This window comes from Tamandua tetradactyla, chromosome 1, assembly GCF_023851605.1.
Source record: "Tamandua tetradactyla isolate mTamTet1 chromosome 1, mTamTet1.pri, whole genome shotgun sequence".
Lineage (NCBI taxonomy): Eukaryota > Metazoa > Chordata > Mammalia > Pilosa > Myrmecophagidae > Tamandua > Tamandua tetradactyla.
In genome coordinates this window covers 159,149,139-159,170,676 of record NC_135327.1, presented here as the reverse complement: position 1 = coordinate 159,170,676, position 21,538 = coordinate 159,149,139, and the positions used below count along the sequence as shown (strand labels likewise).

At 34.4% G+C, this 21,538-nt stretch overlaps 1 non-coding gene across 1 annotated transcript; it reads left to right on the top strand.

The window, feature by feature from the left end:
• The first annotated feature begins 3,939 nt into the window (after positions 1-3,939).
• On the top strand, positions 3,940-4,046 carry LOC143653480 (U6 spliceosomal RNA). The gene has a single exon (XR_013161313.1). It is a non-coding gene; the product is annotated as a U6 spliceosomal RNA (small nuclear RNA).
• The last annotated feature ends 17,492 nt before the right edge of the window (positions 4,047-21,538 follow it).

The window sequence follows — 21,538 nt, the reverse complement described above, 5'->3', positions numbered from 1 at the left end:
CTAGCTCATCTGTTAAAGAAGACTGCCATTAAAGCAGGTAACAAGAATTCATCTAAAAAATTCCTAGAATTGCTAAATGACAAATGTGGGCAACTGTAACAGTCAGACCTACTGGGAACCAAAACATAAAGGAGTTTGCTCCCTCTTTCAGAAACTTCTCCAGGAATCTTCACTTTGTACTCAGAAGAAAACTTAGTAAACACCTGGAGAAAGGGAGTGGCTTTGGGAATGGAAAAGCAAGAAGTCTTCCAAAATTTTCTCCATGTAGAACAAAAGCTTTAACCTACTGCAGAGATTGTTATTTTTATTGCCCCAAGCCAAGGAGAAGATCCACTATGGGTCTTGGAAGAAAAAATAAACAAAACATCCCTGTACTCTAAAGAAGGGACAGAAAAATGTCTTTTTCCCAGACTTTCCCATTAGAAGTCTCCTATTGATGGAAAGGAAAAGGAAATTTGCTTCTGAATAAGCTCCATCAAAGGCACAAGGTGATATTTGACTGAGTGTGAAGCAAGATCAAAGCCATTTAAAAAAGCCCCATCCCAGACACATTGAGGTGTGGGTCCTGCTTAATCCTGGTGTACAACCAGGACAACAGAGAAGCCTCCTGTGCTAGTTTGCTAGCTGCTGGAATGCAATATACCAGAAATGGAATGGCCTTTAAAAAGGGGAATTTAAAAAGTTGCTAGTTTACAATTCTAAGGCTGAGAAAATGTCCCAATTAAGACAAATCTATAGAAATGTCCAATCAAAGGCATGCAGGGAAAGATACCTTGGTTCAAGAAGGCTGATGAACTTCAGGATTTCTCTCTCAAGTGAGAAGGCACATGGTGAACATAGTCAGAGTTACTCTCTCTGGAAAGGCACATGGTGAACACCGTCAGGGTTCCTCTCTCATCTGGAAGGGCACATGGCAAACATGACGTCATCTCCTAGCTTCTTCTCTCGGCTTCCTGTTTCATGAAGCACCCCAGGAGGCGTTTTCCTTCTTCATCTCCAAAAGTCACTGGCTGGTGATTTCTCTGCTTCATGGTGCTGCAGCATTCTCTGCTCTCTTGAATCTCCTTCACTCTCCAAAATGTTTCTTCTTTTATAGGACTCCAGAAACTCATCAAGACCCATCCAAATGGGTGGAGACATGTCATCACTTAATCCATTTTAACAATCACTCATGATTAAATCACATCTTCAGGGAGATGATCTGACTATAGCTTCAAACATACAGTACTGAGTAGGGATTATTCTGCTTTTACAAAATGGGATTTTGATTAAAACATGGCTTTTCTAGGGGACATACATACCTTCAAACCAGCACACCTCCTGTCCCCACCTCAGATAACAAAATGGCATTCATTTAAGTTGCACTGAAGGAAATGTTACTTTTACTCAATTAAATCTGTTGACATTTTAAACTCCTACCCTAAATTATGATTATAGAAATTAAATAACTTTTATGCTGTCTTAAATTACTTTTTATTTTCCAGCAATATTCAAAATTCTATTTTACTTCTTATTTCTTTCAGAAAAAAACTTTTCAGACAAATTTGTATAATCCCTGCTTTCCTTGATGATCCACTAAATGAAATGATAGGGACACTCTTGTCCTTATTTGTTATTATATTCTTCTTAGGCAAAGCCTTTCTAAATCAACTATTGCAAATAGAATGTTATGCTTTGCATTTATTTATGACATTTGCCATATTCTAGGACCCTGTCCATAAGAAACATCAAGGAGTCTCTCTTGAAATAAGAAACAGACAACTAATATATCCAATCAGTCAAAAGCCCTCACCTATTTTCTCTTCATTGTTCTGATTTTTAAAAAGTTCCCTTTACTCCGTTCTTATACCTTAATAATCACCTTTTTGTCACTATACTTTTGTAAAATGCGATTTTGCGATATATTCACACATCATACAATCCATGAAAGTATTCGATAGCTCATAGTTATCATCACCTAGTTATGCATTCATCAAAGCAATTTTAGAATAAAAAAGAAATAAAAATAGAAAGGAAAACTCAAAACATCCCATACCCCTTATCCTGCTTATTATTTATCCCTAGTATTGATATGATATATTTGTTACTACTGAAGAAACAATATTAAGGTATTACTGTTGACTATAGTCACTATAATTTTATCTCAAATTTAACTTCATTATTATGACAGTGATAGAATTTTAAATATATAAATATATAAAATCACTAAAGGTGATTATTTTTTTACTTTTCCTATTATGGAATCTATATTGTTTTGCATGTTAGGTTTGGAAATGATCATAAAAATTATGTATAGAGATGAACACCAGGGATATGAGGCTGGCCCTGATACCATAAGTTCAACAATTCTATCCTGACCAAAAGAAGGAAAAGCAGTGTGACAAATAAGGTATCCGTGTCTGAGAGAGTTCAAATATAGTTGAGAGGTTACACTGGAGGTCACTCTTATGCACGCTTCAGTTAGACATTGCCGCTTATCATAACTTGCCAAACCCTCACCAAAATCATTCCTGCCAATCCTAAAAAACAATATGTACTATTCTACAAAGTTTCCTTGTACTAGGGTAACTCTCCAAAGGCTACAACCTCCAGATGGATCCCTGCACCAGATAAGTCCTGAAATGTAAGGGGGCCAGCCTTTCCAGAATGTCAACTAGTTCCAATCCCCTATCCCATATTATTGACAGCCCCTTCCAACATGAAAAAAGTTAGAATGGGCATAGCCCAAACACCCCTAAAGAGTGGGAGAAAGATCAAAGGTGATGATGGATTTATACAGAGAAAGTTGGGTTTAACAAATGAGTATGGGTGTTGAATTATTCTATTGATAGTTCTTTTAGCCTCAAGTACCTTAGAGCAGCTAGAAATCAAAACCTAAAATTATGGAATTGTAACGCATATCAAACTCTGAAATCTGTTCTACAGCTAATTGTTATGTTCTTTGAAATTTGTTGCCTTTATGTAACATGTTATTTAAAGAGAAGGAGTTGTATAACAGAGAAGATAGGATTGAACTGCTATCTTCTCTGAGGATATAATAACTGCTGAATCATATTGATATTTCTGTTGGTCTCCAGTGTCTTAGAACAGCTAGAAGAAAAAACGAAAAGTTGTGGAACTGTAACCTATACCAAACCTTAAAATTCTATAACTACTTGTTAACTGTACTTGGAAATTTATTGCTTTTTTGTATATATGTTATATTTCACAATAAAAAAAGTTAAAATATGATGTATAGAAAAAATCCATTACCTCTATATTTGAAAAGAAGCTTATTTGTGTTAAAAATGAACACAAAAGCCCAGTAATTATAGCACATGCAATTATTTATATCCTATATTCAGACCATCATTTCCCTTATTTTGTGATTCCCAAGCCCTAATAGGCCCAAGCACTTATGATTACAAAAACCTTCAAAAGCAGAATTTTTTTATAACTTCAACAGCCAAAATAAATGCAAGAAAAAGAGGAAAAACTGCTAAAGCATGCACTCATCTTCATGGTTAAATTCTCTTGTTAAAACTATTTTTCTAATTTAAAGTTTGCAGTAGCATTTGTTTAGTAATTTTTAATAAGTATCATATTCTAGTAATTAAAAACACTTTTAGAGCATTTTACTAAAAGTAAATGCTTTGTTTTGCTATGGGTATCGTTTTCTGACAAAGTGAAAATGGTTAAGAGTTTACAACAAAATACAAAATATATTTCATTATATAGTGTAAGCAATTCCTAAAGGATTCATGACTTCAACAACAACAACAAAAAAAACCATTTCTCATGTAGAACTGAAGTAATAGTAGAAAATAGGAAGGAGTTATTCAGACCTCCAGGGACATTAATTAATCATCTGTTGACATAGCATATATACTACAAATGCTTGTAAAATAAGTAAGTGAAGAAAAGTATCACATCTGTTTTATTAGTGCAAAACTTATTCTGGTGCTTACTTCAGCAGCACATATAATAAAAATGGAACAATACAGGGAAGATTATCATTACCCCTTGCCAAGGATGACACACAAATTCGTGAAGCGGTCCATGTTAAAAGAAAAACAAACAAACAAACTTATTCTGGACTAATTCTACCCTAAATCTCCACAGCAGACACTGACTACCCCTGCAAATTCTATAGTATCTTAGGCTTAGTATATACCTCCTGAAATTTAATTTGATATGATTCCTAAGGTCACTTGACTGCCAGTTGATATGCTCTCCTATGATCATCCCTTAATAATAGTGTTCCTTAATTGGTGTGGTCTTAAATGTTTTTCCTACAATTATAGACTCCTTACCCATATCTTTGAATCCAGTAGAGATGTAGGAAAGAACCTTCAACTCTTTCACATGACAAGCCTCAATACATGAAACTACTGTGAAATATGTGCCCTGTGTATTCTCCTGCCTTGTGGAAAGAGTCCTGTGTCTGTGTTTCATGGTCAGCATTTGAAATAACAGGGGCTCCTTTCGTTTCCACGATACATGGTATAATGATTCAGTCTTACCTGTTTGGGTCTTTTCTTGAAATATTATTCGACATCAGAGTTGGCTAATTCAAGAGGTTCATTTTTGAGATCTTTGTTAAAAATCTAACTACAAGGCAATCCAGAAAACTTTCACTTAAGAAATGATCAAAATTATTAAGTTGATATTCTTATGAAATATGAGCAATAGCTATTGATTTGATTTTTGAAATTTAAACCTCTGGATAATGGCTAATACTGTATTATAGGCTCACAGAGTTAATAAATCATGTTTTTCCAAGATGAAGTTCAGTGATAGATACTCTTACAAAAATTTTGTTCATTTTTAAATTCAATGACCCCACCAGGCATCCAGTCAGATTCCTTCTTGTACTCGGTTTAAGATAAAACTCTAAAACCATGATAAATGAATGTCGAGAAGCATGTTCCCTGGCTTTGAGACATTTCATTATACTCTCAGGTTTCTGGAAAAATAGATTCAATTAATTATTAGGAATATTTAAGAGTAAAGAGTAGAAGTAAAGCTACAAATTCATCATATATTATAAAATTTCAAAAGCATCAAAATCACTGATAGTCATCTGCAGTGAAGAGTCAGAAAATTAAGTTATTCACTGTCCTCAATGGGTTTGCACTCAGATAAGGTGAAATTCCCTTGTGAAAGTGTTACAGTGGTGTAAGAAACTGGACCTCAAGGAAGCATAATCACAGTGGATTATATTAGATAATTCAAGGACTTTAATCAATGAAGTTTTTTCATCTGGAACTTAATGAAAATACCATGAATTTTCTTTTTCCAAAAGTCAAAACAATGTCTTTTTACTAGATCTACCCTCATCTATTACTTATCTTAATGGATTTAATAATTCATTTGGCAAATATTTATTGAATATTTAACATATGTAGAAAGTAACAAACTTTGTGGCAGTCTTTTCTGCATCCATCCATCCATTAGTTATGTTGCCTATTGCTAAAGCCAATGACTATTCAGATTTTCCTATAGGAAAAGTTCTCCTGGTTTTTTAAAGCTATTATTTCTGGTCCAAAGAACTGCCCACCTATCCCTAGAATATTTGTCTCTATTTTATTTTCTGATACACTGGTGTAAATTATTCTCAATTGATAAACAAACAAAACTTTATTAGAGGATTAATTTGGTTGGGAGGCTGTAACCAGAATCCTGTTCACCCTAAATGTCATTATGCGGACCATTGTAGGAAATATTGTGCAAATAGAATTTGTAATAATGATAGAAGGTTATCCACAAACCTAAGGCCAAGTCTCAGAAGGTACAGGAACCCAAAACTTGAAACAAAGTAGCTATTTCACTCTTTCTCTTCTTTCTTCTTTCCCTTCTTTGTTTCTCCCAGGATTCCTGCTTCATTGATTTTACCTGTAAATGTACTTGGAAGAAGAAAAGTAAAGAGTACAGTCCATCCTTTTGTCAGCATGTGAGATGATGTGGTATAAACATGGCTGACAAAGGCCATGAGTATGGAATGCGGGAGGAGGCAGCACCATTTGAGAGAATAGGTGGTCATTAGATGTGTGAGGGTTAATTTTTGGGTTACCTTGGCTAGGTTATAGTTATTCAATCAAACTCTAACCTAAGTGTTGCTGTGGAGACATCTGGTAGCTGTAATTAATATCTACAATTAGATGACTTTAAGTAAATTACTCTCCATAATGTGGGCAGAACTCACCTAATCAGTTGAAAGCTTTTGAGAGCAAAACTGAGGTTTCCTGAGGAAGAAAAATTCATTATAAGCGCTGCAGCTTGAGCTCCTACAGAGAGCTTCCAGGCTGCTGGCCCAACCAGTGGATTTCAGACTTACCAACCCCCAACACTATATATTTATAAATTTATATACTGGTTGTGTTTCCCTGGAGACCTGACTGTTTGCATGGGCTATGTACACACTCAAAACATGGTTATTGTACTTATCAACACTACATTCCAGAGATTTTTAAGGTCTTTTCCGGTTAATACCGGTATTTAAACATGCTTTTTTCTCTGCTCAGTTTTAACTAGAGTACAAAATATATTAATGCTACAGTAATTAAAGTGATGGATCTTTCAGTATTTAATTCAGGGTCTTTGAAGTTTCAGTGGTTCACAACATATAAATATAAAATTATATGAAAAAGTCATTGTCAAATGGTCTTCAAATTCCATAAATTATAATGGAAATACATTAATTTATTGATTAAGAAATACAAAGAAGCACAGCCTATTAAATTAATATAAAAAAGATAACATCAATAACACCATGTTTAAAAAGTATATTATTTAAGCTGATAAGAAGAATATTGAGTCAATAGTTAAAGAAGCAAATTACATGAAAAATAATTTATGCAAAAGGAAATATCATTAATAAACAAATTAAAGTTTTTCATTCACCATAACTCTGTCAAACCATTCTCATTGCCAGGGATAAAGTGTCACTGCTGCTTGATTCTTCGGTCAATTGTCCACAGCCATTCTACCTAAAGTGAGTCATGAGCACTTGTTATTACTTGATAAGAATAAAACAGAATTACTGAAATGCAATGTGAATATTTATATCCATTTTAAAAAGATGATAGAGGGTGATGGGACAGTAGCTCAGTGGCAGAATTCTCGTCTGCCATGCGGGAGACTGGGGGTTTGGTTCCAGGTGCCTGCGCATGCAAAAATAAATAAATAAATAAATAATAACAATAATTTAGTTCTCTTATATATTAATTCCTCTACACTGCATTTTTGTTTACATTTTCTTTTTCATAAAAATAAAATAGCTTTGCCTTTGGCTTTATATTCATGTCGCAAAAATGAGACAAATTAGTGAGCTGGCAATTTTAATCACTAAGCAAGAAAATGAATTAAAAACTAGGTTACCTTTTTTTTTTTACATGTGCAGGCACCGAGAATTAAACCCGGGTCGCGGGCATGGCAGGCGAGAACTCTGCCACTGAGCCGCCTTCGCACCGCCCTCCCCTTGTTTTTAGTAATGACTGACGTCTTGTCCATGTTCTAGTTCATAGCATACGTATTTCACACAGCAGAGTGTTAATAGGGCATATAGCGGGAAAACAAATGAGTATAATTTTCCCTGAGTTTTGCATGGAAACACTACTATATATATATTGATTGTTATCTATGAAATGTACATCCTTTACACGCATATACTATACTTTCTCATATGGATATTTTTAATCTTTTCTAATAGGAGCTTATTGAGTGACAGAATAAAGACTTGTCAAAACATAAAACAGTGTATATGTCTGATCATCTGAAGTTTCATGCAGAATATATGTATATAGTTCATGCAGAATATATGTATATTTATATATGTTTATATACTGAGGATTCATTACGGCCAGTCAATAGAAATACAAAGATGATTAAGACTCTGCCTTCAACAATCTTAAAATATAGTAGGGGGAAGACAGACAAGCAAAAGGAAAACGCAATAAGAGAAAGATAACGCAGTGAAGGCATAATGTGGATAGAGGCTAAAACAGGAGCCACGGGAATACGGACGCAGTGCTCACTTACTGAAATGGAGAAAAGCGTAGTAGCGGAGATGATGCCTGGAGTGACTACTGCCATGGACCTCATTTGGATGAGCAAGTGATGATAGCAGATTTTTTTTCGTCTTTCAAATTTTTACTTAGGAATTTTCATTATTATGCATATTTGGAAGCACAACTTCCTCTCAAAAGCATCAGCTATGTTTAGAGAAAATTACCTGTCAGCAGCAGTCTAAATTCAAAATCCAAGTGCACTATATTAATCCTGGTTACGTGAGATCTAACACACAGCTTGATAAATGAATCAGTTTTAATCAATAGCACCATTTAGAAACCATAAATGTCATTCAAAAAATATAAAACTTTTAATGTATGAACTAGCTGCATCAGCCATGACCACCAATTGTGCAGAGATCGGTCAACTTTAAACACTAGCAGGATAATAAAATGAGTGATAAATCTGCCACATGAAATATCCTCCAAAAGGGCTATAATTCAGATGTCAGGAAAATATTGCATGTTGCAAAAATTCCTATAAAATTTAGATTTCCCAAAATATTTGGAATTATTGATTTTCTTGCAAAATGAAAAAACGGAACTGAGCTCAAATCCTCTGGTTTACTGATGATTGAAATACAGGTCAAAGCCTCCACCCAGCTTTATCATTAAAAGATTGAAAACACATTTGTACGATGTCACTTATGATCCTCACAGGGAATACCTAGAACGCCTTGCTTTCTCTGTTTTTCAGGGTTGTATCTTTTTCAGATTAACTACCTGGAGCACAACATCCAAGCTGATCTGATAAAAGCTGGAGTGCATTCGTTTGACAATTATGTGTAAAATGAAACAGCAGATTGAAGCAGCAAAAATTCAAAAGACAGAAAAATGTACAAGAGGAGATAGAAAATGAAAAAAGTGATAAAACATAAATATTTAAAAAGTACGACCATTACTGATGGACACAGTGTCTCCGGGGTTGCCACGGGCATAATTATTTCACAGCCTTGGTTAGCAATTAATGCTGGAATGGAGGGACTAAGTTATCATAAATGCCTTTTATTCTATGTTCAAGAAGTCAGAGAAATTCATAATTTACTTCAGATATATTTCAAGTGTAGTGGTAAAATACGCAAAAATGCTTTGGATTTAAAGGTGGAAATTATATTTATGTGGAAAATTACCTCTGCATACCTCCCAGTTTTCAAGAGCAGAAAAAATTAATCCCGCGTTTTACCTTCATTTTAATTTTAAGCATAAATAATGTATATTTTGGCATGCTGTCTTTGAGAGATTCATGTTGTTTAAATATAAAGACCTTTTCAAAAATCTTTTGATCAGGCTAGATAAAACTTATAGTTATATCAGATCTTTTCCACCTATACCCTCTCATGGATATGTTATGAAATTATGTATCTATTTTATTTTTAGGATAAGCAGGTAGGAAATTCATTAGACTCACATGTAAGAGGACCTAAGGACACTCTTGCAAAGACAGAAATGAAGGAGACTAGAAGCAATTAGCAATGTGGAAACTTTTGCTGTTTTTTAATTGTGAAAAATAGCATATATACGAAAAAGTTATAAATTTCAAAGCACACCACAGATTTGTAAAACAGATCTCAGAGTTTGATATGGGTTACAATTCCACAATTTTAGATTTTTCCTTCTAGTGCTCCAGGACACTGGAAACTAAAAGAAATATCAGTAAAATGATTCAGCAGTCATCCTCATTTATTAAATCCTACCCTCTCTGTTATAACTCCACCTTCTCCTTTTATCTTTCTCCCACTCTTTAGGGGTGTTTGGGCTATGCCCATTCTAACGTTTTCATGTTGGAAAGGGATGTCAATATTATGGAATAGAGGAATGGAACTAGTTAAATGGAGAGGCTGGTTCCTCTGGGTTTCAGAACTGTTCTGGCCTAGAAATCAATCTGGAGGTTGTATGTTTTAAAAGTAATCAAAGCACATGAGATCTTTGTAGAATCTCAGACAAAGCCCTAGGTGTTCTTTAGGATGGCAGGAGTGGTTTTGGGTGGGATTTGGCAAACCATGATAGTGGCACTATGCTGAAGCTTATATAAGAATAGCTTCCAGAGCAGCTTGACTCTATTCGAACTCTCTCAGCCACAGATACCTTATTTGTTACACTTCTTTTCCCCATTTTGGTTAGAAGGCATTGTCGATTCCACAGTGCCAGGGCCAGGCTCAGCCCTGGAAGTCATATCCTCCATTGCCTGGGTGACTTTCACCCCTGGATATCATGTCCCACCTAGGGAGGAGAGAAATGCTTTCACTTGCAGAGTTGGGCTTAGAGAGAGAGAAAGGGCACATCTGAACAACAAAAGAGGTCCTTAGGAAGTAACTCTTAGGCATAACTATCAGTAGGCTAAGCTTCTCCATTATGTAAATAAGCCCCACAAAAACAAGCCTCAAGATCAGGCTTGGCCTATTGACTTGGGAGTCCCTAATGTTTGAGACAGCATCAAGTGCTTTCCCAGTGGTAAAGTTTAATACTTCCATACCTTTTCTCCCACCCCTAGAATAATGTATATTTTTTTGTATGCTGGAGTCATATTTCATTATTTTTCCATGTGAATATCCTGTTATTGTAGCACTATTTGTTGAATTTTTGTTTATTTGTTTTGTTTTGCTTTTTGGGAAGTGCATGGACTGGGAATTGAATGTGGGTCTCCCACATGGCAGGGGAGAATTCTACCATTTAATTACCCTTTCATCCCCATAGAACAATATTTTTATTAGATAATCTACCAAAATTAATGACTGGCTCCACAAAACTCTATATATTCTGTCCATGAAATGTGCTTCCTGGCCCTAAAATATCGTATATTTTTTAAAAAACATCCTTTAGTTCACTTCAACTAAAAACTTGGTCTCTGAAGTCATGTGCATTACTTGTTATATAAGCATCATTTTTCCCCTCTACTTCTCTAAATAAAGATCTCTTCTGACAAAAAAAAAGCAAAACTTATTACTAGGAATTAAAGTGAAGCATTTCATTTAATGAACATTTTTAAAAAGAGCATAAACATTCAATTAAATCAACGTCCTGAAAAAATTCCTGTCATCTACATTCAGATTTGTTCCTGAAATACAGCATGTCTTCGTCATTTATATTTTGCTTTAACATTACTTTATATATTCATTAATTTCATTATTTTCATAAGTTAAATTCCTTAATTTCATTCAAATAACATCTATTGTGCCTTCCTTTTGGGTATTCCATTTGGAATTTCATTGCCTTTACAAATGTTTAAAATTTATTATATTCTCTGAATACATTATGGGTTATTTTTTTCCTAGAGAAAATGATAAAAGAAATAATATTTTGAAGGTTTGGAGGCATGATATAGGTAAAACATCCAAATTAAATTTCTACATCATTTCCCTCACTAATATTTTTTCTATGACATAGCTAATAATGGAGTGGTATATGAGAAAAATATATACCTAATATGAATTATACTGGTAATTTTTTATTGTGACAAAAAAAGAAGCATGTGTGTGCTCTGGCACTGTGAGATCCCTCTGTTACAAGACTCATCCTGTATATAGTTCATGGACAGCAGAAGATTCATGTTTCATGGATAAAAGGTAAAAGAAGAACACGCTCAAAAGGCTGCTGGCAAAGCTGCCTTAATATAGACCTGCAATGTCTAAAGGACACAGATGCTAGACTGGAAAACCTGCAAGTAGCACTTTGAGAGTAAGCGTCCTGAGACCCCATTTCCTGCAGAATTGTCTGATGTTCAGGCATAAAATTGTTTCATGACACCTTTGACTTTTCTACGGCCTCAGACCTTTGGTAGCAAAATAGTAACTGCTTTTCTAACAAATTGTTGATCAGCAAAAATACAGGAGCTACAGAAATGCCCATTTCTTACACCTTTCCCTTTTGGACTTTATACAAAACTAATTTTGTCTAAATGATTTGGAAATTTAAATACTAGTCTATCATTTTTGTACATTTTTTACAATTGAAATTTATTGATGTTCATCTTGTATAAAATAACACATTTAATAAAATAGTACTTTGATTTTACTACAGCAACAAATTTTTAACAATAGAGAATTGGGCTCTTCTAAGAAATGAGAGCTCTTAAATAGAGGAAATTTGCCTAGAAATATATTATAAAAAGCTAGTAGTATATTTACTCCCCTATTGGACTCAACTGTGCTTGATATATTTAGAAAGTAAAAAAAGAATTATGAAAGCAAGCGAAATTCCCTGAAATTTAAAATTGGCTTGAAAAAAGTATGTAAAACAATGTTTAGTAGTGTGAAATGTAAATGATAATATAAAAGAACCACATATAATAAAAATTCATTAATCCAGTTTTCTGATTTGAGGTTTGTAGTAAGTTAAGCTATGGCTGAATTCTAATTAACCTCTGATTGCCCATTTTGAAAAATATAGCTAGTATATATTTATAGAATATACATGATCATTTTGTGAATTTTTATCATACATGTAGTAATATTTTTTTGACATCCTCAAGAACATGGATGATTTGCATATAAACAACTAATAACATTTTTTCATCCACTCAGATCACCAAGCATATTAAGAACATCTACTAGGAAATACTATTTTTGGTTTATTTGAAATTTTAATCAACACTTATTGTGAAACAACTAAATCATAGTATGTTCCTTTCGGGGGGTGGGGGGGTAAAGGGGTGGAAAAAAAAAAAACAGCCCATGTTGTCAGGAACAGAATTAAAATTTCAGTTCCATTTTGTACCACCCTAAGTGTTATTCTAGAATTCCTATTTCTTATTAATTCCAAGGATACTTGCCTTGAATTATTCTACCCTATGATAATTTTAATATATTTTATGGAGAAATGGATTATAAAAGTAAATATTCTCATAATATCTAGTTTAGCATTCATCCAAGTGGTAATCCACTATTCCTATTTTACATATATGTATTTCTTTGTCCATATCTTATACTTACATCAGGGGTGAAAATAGTGCACTCTACAGGTACAATAACATCAATAAATGAACAAAAGCAAACTCAAAGAAGCCATTCCAGGAGAAGAAAAGGGAAATTATTCTGGATTCAAAGTACTTTAGGCAAAACTAAAAATAATATATATTTTTCCTAGTAAATATTGAACTGTAAGGAAAATCAAAACAGGAATGCAATTTGAGGGGTCATATGTTTTTATCAGTTCTCTGAAAAACGAAACATCAACTATAAAGAGATTTGCTTGTTTATGTTTGTGTGTGTAGGTGTGTGCACGTGCGCAAGTTTCTGAGTACATACACATGTATTGGAGAATGGTAAGAAAAGGAAGAAAATGCTTGCCAAATTTGGACAAATTCAATGCTTTGTTATTGTAAAGAAAGTACACATATCCCACTCTGATAATCACTGTCACATCCCAGGGCTAACTTGGAAAGTAGAGACAAAAAACTATCTTCAGAAGGAAACAAGAAAAGAAAGAAAAACAAGTGTGTAAGTATTTACCCTAGGGTTTTAGGCAGGAGCTAAAATTAGAGATATGTGCTTTCAAAATGTTAGCATACATTTTTTTTTCTTAATTTCACTAATGATGCTGAAAACTTAAAAAGACAATAAACACTCCAATCATTATAATTAGAAAAAAGTCATATAATTTATGTAGTTATGGTTTTTTAATGTTCCCATCAGACAGCAGGGGTCACAGGGCAACTAACCCACCTGAAACCTAAGAAAAGTTTGGCATCACCAAAGAGCAGTCCCATATGAACTGTAACCTGAGACAGATACTGGGTGCCATAGAAAGTACTAAGAACAATTAAGCTAAAATGTTTAATGACTTGATAAAGGCTGAGTGTGGGGTAGCTTGAGAGTATAGAGACCGCAGGGAAGTCAGAAACCAGGGGCATTCAAGCCCAGAAACAGTGAATCTCACAAATGCTCATGAGAAATTTAGACTCAGGACAGGAGTTCAGAAAGTTTCCTACATGTGCAGACTTATAAGAGTAGAGGAACAGCTGCTACAGGGGAGACTGGAAGTTCCACCTAGATCCATGTCCTCTATCTCTCCTTAAGAACAAAAGTCTGAAGCCACTGTGGCAGGGTGGAGAGCCCCAGCATATGCTGGACAGAGGGGAACCCCCCATTACAACTGGAATAGAGGAAGAGAGAGAAAAATTCTGTCTCTGGGTGCTAGACCATCAGAGATTTAGACCATCAGAGATCTCCTATCACTGACAAAGGGTAGAATCACTGAGTTGTCTTCATCCCCAAAACAGGAATGGCCACTTGCCTGAAAATGAGGTAGAAGCTGAACTAGGACAACTGAATAACAAGTTAAAAAAAACTGCAGCCCGTTACTGGGGAAAGGACAAGAATGTGGAGATAAAAGGTACAAGACTACACTTTGTGAAGTGCAGGATTACAAGGACAACCTACAGCTGAGCTGGAAGGGGAATATTGAGAAAAATCCTCATTCAACTCAGTTATCATTCAAAATATTAGACACTAAAAGAATTTTCAGCTGGTCATAGCCCATAGGAATATTAAAACCTAAAACAAACAGCAACTGAAACAATCATACCGTACTAAAAGGCATGCAAAATGTTTTAACCATTTTGGAAAACAGTTTAAATTGCTTTTTATAAAGTTAAACATACATTTATCATATAGCATACTAATTCAACTCCTAGCTATTTGCTAGGAGTAAATTAAAAACTTATGTTCAGACAATATCTGGTACATGCATGTTTATAGTGACTTTACCTGTTAAATCACCAACAACTAGAAACAATCCAAACTTCCTTCAAGTGTTGAGTGAATTAAAAAACTGAGGTACATTTATGCAATTGAATACTATTTAGCAATTAAAATTAATGAATGGCTGATACATGCAATAACATAAATGACTCTCAAATGCATAATGCTAAGTGAAATAAGCTGAACTCAAAAGGGCTATATATACTGTTCAATTCCATTTATACAACATTCTAGAGGAGACCAAATTATATGGCTACAAAACACATCAGTGGTTTCCAGGGGTCTGAATGGATGGAGGGATTGACTAAATATTGGGGAGTATGATGGAGATGTAAATATTTTTATTTTGGAGGTTTGTAAAACTGTGTGCATTCATGAAAATTCACACAATTATATACTAAAAAAAGGTGAATTTGTATCTCTGAAATTATACTTTAATAAATAAAAACATTTCAAGAACAGAGAAAAGAGATCTTAGCATGATTTAGAGTTATCTTCACAGCAGAACAATTCTGGGTTATTATCTTTTCTACTTCATCCCATCCTTGATTCAAATCAGTTCCAAAGAATCTCTTGAATATTAAAGGTTTGCATGTATTGGGTAATCATATTTAAATATTAATCCAGGTACATGAGTCCTCCATATCCCTGTGGGTATAAGTAAAGAAAACTAAAAATAATTGTTGAATGAACATAAAAGTGTTTCCATATGTAAAGAGTATAAGATGATGGATAAACTGCTTGTTCTGAGACTCTTCCCAGCTCTTCATTATCTCTCTTCAGTCAGAGAGTCACTGTGGTGGCATTTTCTCTTGTTTATTTTTCTCAGAATAGAGTACCTGAGATCAAACTCTGCTCTTCAACGTCACCATCAGCTGTATAACTGAGGACACAGAGAAAATTGAAGGCGGGGTAAGTGTTGGAGAAATATCTGATTATTGTAGACACTTCAATTCTTATGCAAAGCAGGTTCATAATTCTGACAGCTTCACCTGTGAGAAGCACGGCATCCCAAACTATTGGGATACATGAAATAGAAGAGCTCTGCACTAATGCTGTCCAACAGAAATCCCTGCAATGATGGATATGGTAGAGTTATATACTCCAGAGAAAAACGTATTCTGAATCTTAATCCCCATTCTTATGGGTGTGAACTCATTGTAAATAGGGCCTTTTGAAGATGTTATTTTTTAGTTAAGGTGTGGTGAACTGAACTTGAGTGGGCCATACATAATCTGGATTTCTGGAGGCCTTATGAAGAGAAACTGATAGTCGCAGAAGTGAAAAAAGGAGAGGATATCAACCTGTAACAACAGGCAGAAATAAAAGTCAAGGACCCCCAAGGATTATGGCAAGCTAGCACCTGAATGCCAGAGACTCTGGGAGAAATATAGCTTGAATGAAATCTTGATTTTGGACTTCTTCTAGCTTCAAAACCACAGACCGATAAATTCCTATTAAGTCAACCCAATGTGTGATATTTGTGATCACACTTCTGGGAAACCAAGGCAATGGAAATAGTCTATAAATCTGCTCTGTCCAATATGGTGCCCACTGGGCATGATTGTCTATTGAGTGTTTGCAAGATGGCTAGTACTACTTTGTAACTAATGTCCTAATTTCATTTGATTTTAGTTAATTTAAATGTAAATAGTCACATATGGCTAGTGGCCCCTGTATTAGATAGATCAAGATAACCATTTCCCTTTGAAAAATCACTACTCCTAAAATTAAACATCTCCTGTTTAAATGATTTAAGAATCAATTGTGTCTAATTAGATTTTTCTCAGAAGTTAAAGGCAAAAACTGAAAATTGACCTTCTTCACAGGTCAATAAGTAAATAAATAAGTGTATTTTTTCTACTTTTCTGGGCAGTCAGTCTCCCATCCTTCATGAATTTAAAAGACAGTTTTAAGAATGAATTGTGGAACATTTTAAATATTTACTAGTTCTTATAAACAACAGAAATATGATTCACTAAAATTTATGAATATTTACCTTTCTACCCCCAGGGATAAAAATCATCACAAGCACAAGGATTTATCTTCTTTGCCTTCTGAGTATTGTCCATATTAAAACATTGTATTTTAAATTAGTTTAGAGATTATCATAATTTCACTCTTTTGCTCCCTTAGATCCCACTATTTTTAACAAGGTTAGTAATAGCTAAACACCTTTATAGCAAAAAAAATAAATAAATCTTGTGCTTTCCCTTACTTTTTGAGTACAGGTTAAATAGGTATCCAGAGAAAAGCAAGAAGAAATGTAATAATCTCTTCTTATAGGGAATCATGTCTATTTCTTTGAGACATTAATCATTTATTTTAAATTTAAGTCTTGTATAATTTATTAGATAGGAAAGGAAAAGGGGAATGGTTTTAATAAAACATTATGTCTTCAGCAATGAGCAGTAACGACATATTATTAAGAAAATTTTATTTTTCTAAGAGCAGGAAACATTAGCTTTTTTTTTTTAACTCTCCAATACTATCTCAGTTTTCACGACCAATAATTATTGTTTCCTTTACAAAAGATGTTTGTGTGTGTATGCATGTGCGTTTGTGTTGTGGGAGCCAGATGTGTATACATGAGTATTGAACTTAAATATTCATTCTTGACACTGCCCTTAGATGATATTTATAATTTCATAATGATCAGCATTGCATTTTCAAGTATATGCAGTTCATCCTTTTAATTAGACCTTAAATACTTGATAGCATGGAATGTCTTATTTATGCTCTTTTTTTAGATACCTAGAACACTACCTCGATTTTCTATTCTAATGATTCCAATAGAGTAGTCAATATGGAAACAAAACTTTAGATAATTTTAATCTCAGAAAAAGACTTCTGAGACAATCTTGTGTATATGCCTGCTTTCAGCATCAATCACACATTTTATAAAATAGATGAGTATATGAACTTATACGTACATATACTGGAAAAAAATTAAGATTTTCCCTGCTTTTGCCTTTACACCTATTCCCAATACATTGGCTGTCCATGATAAGTTTATTAACTCTCATGAATCAAACAAATTTAGTAAAGTCATATTCAAAATATCTAAAAACAATAATGGTAGAGGCACAATCTTGTAAAAGAATGTCACTAAATAATCAAATAGTTCCAGCCACAAGTATATCATACATATCACCTTATTAGCACATGCCATTTAGATATCATAAGACATGTAAACTAAATAGAAAACAAAGGGAAATACTTTCTGAAAACTTATATGTCATATATATCTTCCTATAAAGAAGATATCAATCTATCTCCTTTATCCATATTATGACAGTAAGACTTGATGAAATTAAGTAACCTTCAAAGCAGTAACTTCAGAAATTGAATTAAAACATGCCTTGAGTTGAAGCTCTTCAGGGTGAGTATATAAACAAATTGTAACATCAATACAGTGGAATATTATTTGGTATAAAAAGAATTGAGCTATCAATCCTTAGAAAGGCATGGATGAATCTTAGATTAATATTGATAAGTGAAAGAAATCAAACTAAAAGGCTACATACAGTAATGAATCCAACTATATGGCATTCTGGAAAAGGCAAAATTGTAGAATGTAAACATTTCACTGCTTGTCAGGTTTGATAGGAGAAGGGGTTGATTGAATAGGTGAAATATTTCCTGAAAACAGAAAAATTTGGGGCAGTGAACCTATTCTATATGATATTGAATTGCCAGATACAAGACAGCGAAAAAGTGAACCTTGATATATACAAATCAAAACAAACTCATGGAGGTGGCTAGAGGATGCCAGAATGGAATGCATACTATGGCAAAAGAATTTAACTGTATTACCAAAGCATAAAGGAACCACATTAAATGGGATGGAGGACAAAGTTGATGATCTATGTAACTAAAAATCAGGGTTATCTGTAAGACTCAAGGTAAAAGATATTGCACAAAAAGTACTGTACTCTAGTTGATAAAGTATTTCCTCTGGCAATATGGGTTAAAATTTCTGATACAGCTCTCCTTATATGCCAGAATTGAGCAATCTACTAAATGGAGAGAGTGTACAGTGGAATCCACCTTCTCTTTTATATAAAGGGAGGCTAGAATGATCCATGGGTTAGAGGTGGGTAGGTCAGTAAGAACTTTCATTTAGTTTAATATAGATGCAGTGAATACATATAAAAATATTTATAAATATGCATGAATAATTAAGCTGATATACAAGCATTTCCTTGCTCTGTCAACTGAGCGGCCATTGAAGCAAAGTCACCCCCACAGCAATGTACATACCTTGGTTTCCAAAGCCATTCTATAAAAAAAAAGAGTCAGCAGTCAAAGGAATTACTGATTTTAGGACTAGGCCAGGAAACACTAATATGCCCAGTGTATTTTGTAATGCCAGAAAGAAAAGAAGTGCTAATTTTTTTTTTTAAAGAGAAACAATGGTGCTATGTCAAAGACATTAAAGGAGCCAACTGGAAAAGGTCAACATGGAACAATTTTAAAAACAAAATAAATAAACTAGCATTAGAAGATAAACCAAAATATAAAACAAATATCTTCAAGTCCAAACTTGTATAAATGAATAAGTGGAGAAGAATAGACAAATTTCTCATACAGATGAATTGTAAATAAGTTTTGGAAATACCTGGAGGTGGTTGGGCATAATTCTGAGCTCCTTAAATAAGAACTGTGTATAATGATTTCTTTCCAAATAGTACAATATAGAATCTGGGGGGAAATATAATAACTCTACAGTGAAGAAACCAGACCAAAACTACTTCAATCAAGTGCTCATGACTAACATCAATCTTGATAGAGTACATAGATAATATATATACTCTTGACATGATATAACGAGACTGTTATCTTACCTGTATGATCTTCCTCTCCAAAACCCATGAACCCAATTTAAATATTAGGGAAACATCAAACAATTTCCAATTGAGTGACATTCTACAAAATAGCTGACCAGTATTCCTCATGTTTGTCAAAATCATCAAAAACAAAGACAGACAGAAAAACTGTCACAGCCAAGAGGAACTGAGGAGACGTCATGAATAAATGTAATAAGAAACCCTAAATGGGACAATAAAACATTTTTTTAAAAAGTAGATAGAAAGAAGGAACTATGAATAAACAGGGGATATAGTCAATAATAATATCAATATCGCTTCATGAATGTAACAGAGTAGTATAAGAATTAATAATAAGAGACACTTGAGTGGGGTATATGGGATCTCTCTATATACTATCTTCACTATTGTGCTGGTTTGAAATGATGTATGTGCCCGAGAAAAGCCATGTTTTAATCTTAATCCCATTTTGTAAAGGCAGCTTTCTAATTCCCTCTTCAGTATTGTATGTTTGAAACTTTAATTAGATTATTTCCTTGGAAAAGTGGCTCAATTAGTGTGGGTATTAAACTAGATATGTGGAGACATGCCTCACCTATTCCAGGTGGGTCTTGATTTGTTTCACTTAAAAATCTAGAGAATGACAAGAGAGAAAGCCATGATATTCTAAGAGAGCAGAATGCCAGAGAACCCTGAAGCAGAGAGTCCACCAACTAGTGACTTTTTGAGATTAAGAAGGAAAATGCATCCCAGGGGGCTGGAGAGGAAGCTAGCAGATGATGCCATGTTTGTCATGTGCCCTTCCAGCTGAGAGAGGAACCCTGAACTTCATTGACCCTCTTGAATCAAGGTATCTTTCCTTGGATACCTTAGATTGGATATTTCTATATCCTTACTTTAATTGGGACATTTCCACGGCCTAAAAACTATTAACTTGTAACTTATTAAATTCCCCTTTTTAAAATCCATTCCATTCTGGTATATTGCATTCTGGCAGTTAGCAAACTAGAAGCAGATTTTGGTACCAGGAGTGGGGTGCTGCAGCAGTTTGCAAATACCAAACGTGTGGGAACAGCTTTTAAATGGATAAGGGAAAGATTTTGGAAGAGTTGTGAGGAGCTTTATAGAGAAGACCTAGCATGCTTTGAGGAGATTGTTGGTAGAAATGTGGACTCCAAAGACACTTCTGATATGTCTTTATAAAGAAATGAGGCACATGTTATTGCAAACTGGAAGGAAAGTGATCCTTGTTTTAAAATAGCAGATAATCTGGCAAAATTGACTACTGACTTTGATGGAAGGCAGATTTTAAAAGCCATGAACTTGGATATTGAGCAGAAGAGATTTCCAAATTAAATGTGGAAAGTGCAGCCTGGTTTCTCCTCACAGCTTATAGTGAAATATGACAGGAAAGAGATAAACTGAGAACTGAACTCTTGGGTACAAAGAAACCAGAAATTAATGTTCTGTAAAATTCTGGACTTCCAGTAAGGGAGACCTCAGAGAATAGTGCCTCATGGGAGGATTTGGCCAAATGTGGAACCAGTCAGCCATTTCAGAGAAACCCAGGTTTGGACATGGAGTTATGCAGGAAGGATTTGTGGAAACTCCTTTTGTCTGATGGGCATGATCTGAAACTATAGCATGGAAAGTCAATGAGAGTGCCATGGGATCTGTATAAAGACAACCACTGCCAGTTGGGACTGAAAGGGACTGAGAAGAGACACATTGGAGGAAAAATAACTTCAGAGGCAAAGCCATGGAGGCTGTGCTCTGAAGCAAAGAAGTTTCAGGCCAGGAGAGCAGACGAACCCAAGCGTGTGAAGAGCATGAGTTTGCCCCAAAGGCAGAGGATGGGTGTTCCACCTCATTGCAGTGGAAGAGTAATGCCACATCAGGCCTTGGAGAGGGTAAAGCACATTTCTTGGTGTTTGGGGAAAGGCTGCCTGCCACCAAATGGAAA